The sequence below is a fragment of the Limulus polyphemus genome, unplaced genomic scaffold (assembly GCF_000517525.1).
Source record: "Limulus polyphemus unplaced genomic scaffold, Limulus_polyphemus-2.1.2 Scaffold6084, whole genome shotgun sequence".
Classification (NCBI taxonomy): domain Eukaryota; kingdom Metazoa; phylum Arthropoda; class Merostomata; order Xiphosura; family Limulidae; genus Limulus; species Limulus polyphemus.
The window spans coordinates 31,697-34,827 of record NW_013671694.1 but is presented as its reverse complement, the minus strand read 5'-3'; the positions used below and the strand labels follow the sequence as shown (position 1 = coordinate 34,827).

Sequence of the window (3,131 nt, the reverse complement as noted above, 5' to 3'; positions counted from 1 at the left end):
CTGTCCTTACCTCCCGTTTCCTATGTTCCACCCTGCTCTTCTCTGGGACTAGCCTTTGGGTCATTATTTTAGTGTTTCCTCCTTCCCTGGATATTGGGGTTCGTGTCAGTCATTTTGGGGAGCATTTGCGTTCGGGGGTGGTGTGCCTCAACCACCACGATCATGCTTTTGATTATCATCGTTTCAACTTCCCTCATTTGGACTCACATCATTGGTTTCACTTTTCCCTTTGTGAGAATTGGACCACGATAGTTCCATTACCTCTTCCTATATTTATCTTACACTGAACACCCTTCTTGGGTCAGGGCTGGTGGGGGCTAGACTCCTTTAATTTGCCAAATTTGGAGGTCCTTTGTGGTCGATTCATGGGTTATGAAAGTCGTTTCATCTCCTCCATTCTCTCATAATCCCGTTTCCTTTCCTTCTTCCGTTTTTGCCCAACTGATTCATTCCATTTCCACTGTTCTATGAACATATTTCGCTGCTTCTTGCCTCCTCACAATACGACTTAGTCTTACATCCTCAGTTTCTTTTCCAGGACACTGTCATGGTGAGTTGGCTTGTCAAAGTGGAGCAATATTTTCCTCACACCCATATAATGTTTTACTTTATCTCTGGGTGTTTTTAAACTTTCTCTTCTGTGTAACAGACAGTGCCCTTAGGGCTAGTCGTTGGAGTTTCGACTATGCCACTGAATACACCAAATTTATTTAATTGAGGATTGCAGTGGCGAGTGGAGCTCACAAGTCGCTAACTCGAGGTAATTTACAGTTAAAATAAATAAACGGATACCAAGACTAACATTGAACAAAATACAGCAACATTTATTAGGTAGTTCTAACACTTTATTGGTCAATCTGTGCAACTTCCCGGGCTAATCCAAAACAAAAACCAAAACTCTCTGCTACTTTTTGGTTTACCGAGTATTCTTGTTTCCAGATGTTGGTTGATTGACTCCATCAACGTGATCGCTCTGCTTTTGAAAATAGAGTATCATAGTCACCCATTGCACTATCTTTGGTCCTTCAGACTCTCCAACACATTTTGTCCCCTTCTTTTAGTGGAGTATGGGTGTTCTTGCCACATACCAGCTCCTAGCTGCTGGGGTGGTGGCCCATGGAGGTTTGTCCTCTTGAGTGTGCACAATACCACTCAGCTGAGAGTAGGACATTAACATCTTGCCAGTGCAAATGGTGTGATGCACTCCCTACCGTGGACCTGATGTTCAATTCCAGATGCCACTAGGTAATGGATGTAGCACTACACCAGTGATAGAAATGGGGGTACACGCAGGTACACGCCATGTGTCTTGTTCTCAGTTTGCATTATTTTCCCCATTAGTCAAGTTTAGTACTACTTAAGATGTATATTAATCCCATCGTCAGGGGTCAAAGGCCATGTCATTGCGTTTGTTGACTACCATTCCAAATTTAATTGAACTACATTTTATGAATTTATGTCGGTAAGTTTGGTATCAAGTTATATATTATAATTCAAATTTTAGTATTATATATTACTCAATTTCTTAATTTAAAAGTAGATATTAAAAGAACACACCTAAATATTGATTTTTGTGTGTCACGTGGTATGTTGAATGCAGTATTGGTTCAAATTATATGTTTGTGATGTTCAACTACAAAGCCTAAAGTTTCTTATGAATTAGGAACTCAAATAACTGATATTGAGAAGCTAGAATACAAAATAAGAACCTCCTGTCTTTTCTGTTCACTAGGCACCCTCCTTCCTACTATCCAGTGGATGTCAGTTCCCGGGGATTGGGTGTTGGATGAATCTGGATAAGCCACATTAATCCTCATATATGTTTGGATGGCACTCTCCTTTATAACTGCATATGTTACACTTTCCTATTCTCTATATTTGTCTCGTTTCCTCTTTTCTACACAGGCAGTGCCCCGCTATATCGATTGATGGGATTCTTTCTCACACTTTCACACTACACGCAGGAGTCTCACATGGTTCTGTGTTGTCTCCCCTTTTGTACATTCTCTATGTTGCTGATATGCCTTGTCCCCAGCCCCCTCTTCGGTTGTTTCAATATGCTGATGACACAGCTTTGGTAGCCCATTGTTCCACGATGTCAACTCTGAACAAGCTACTCCAGGCTGCTGTAAATTCCTTTTTTGTCTTGGTGTCACTGCTGGCAGCTATCCCTTAATGTCCCAAAGACACGAGCTATTATTTTTGGTCCCACTCGTCATAAGTTTCGCCCTTGCTGTGACCTATCTCTATTTGATCTCTGGGTTGACAATGTCCTGATCCTCCTTTTTGACCTATCTAGGCATTGTTTTTGATAAGCATCTTACTTGGAAGCCATACCTATCTACCCTTTCTGGAAGGTTACTCGACGTCTTCATCTCCTCTGTTCTCTCAATGGTACCTTCTGGGGCCTGAACCCTCCTCTTCTGCTATACACATACAAGACATTTATCAGACCCTGCTTAACCTATGGACATACAGCCTGGATATCTGTTTCTCTGACCTTCTACTCTCGTCTTCAGGTTTTGGAATGCCATGCCCTCCGGGTTCGCCTTTGGCATCAAACTCCCTAGTCCCACTTCCGACCTTTATCATCATATCAATTTTTCTCACATTCTATTACACCTTCGACAGCTTCGCACTTGCTATGTTAATAAATGTTTTCGTGACCACAATCTCATCCTCTCTGATGTTTTCGCCATCACTGTACCCACTCCGAGAAGCATTTTTGCACCAGCTGATCACCTACTGAACCTCTATGTCATGTCCCCCCCATCTGACAATCCCGACCACGACGAGATGCCGATGTCCCCTCTTTCCCCATTTATCTATCCTGATCCATAATACTCGATATACCTGTTGTCTCCTCCATCTGCAAATATCGCGTTTTCCCCATTTTCCGTCTCCTGTGCTGACTTGCACGCTTGCCCATCTATTATTCATTTTACCCATTTTTCTTTTTTGGTCCCTTGGCTGACGAGAGGGCGTAACCCTCTACCGGCTCGCCGGTCCCTCCGGGATCGGAATGAAATAACGCTTATGTTGTGTTGTTGTTGTTGGTTTGATATTTCATTGGTGGTAGTGTTCAGGGTCACTGATGTGGAGTGGAATTCTCCGAAACTAGTCTGGCTCAC

General features: G+C 42.7%; 1 long non-coding RNA gene across 1 annotated transcript in view; it reads right to left on the bottom strand.

Annotated features, from left to right (window-relative positions):
• Nucleotides 1–1,623: 1,623 nt before the first annotated feature.
• Nucleotides 1,624–3,131, bottom strand: part of LOC111089379 — a 21,072-nt gene continuing 19,564 nt past the window's right edge. Inside the window, exons 2-3 of the long non-coding RNA XR_002613659.1 lie at nucleotides 1,806–1,812; nucleotides 1,624–1,633 (exon numbers count right to left, since the gene is read on the bottom strand). This is a non-coding gene — a long non-coding RNA (uncharacterized LOC111089379). The remainder of the gene's footprint in view (nucleotides 1,634–1,805; nucleotides 1,813–3,131) is intronic.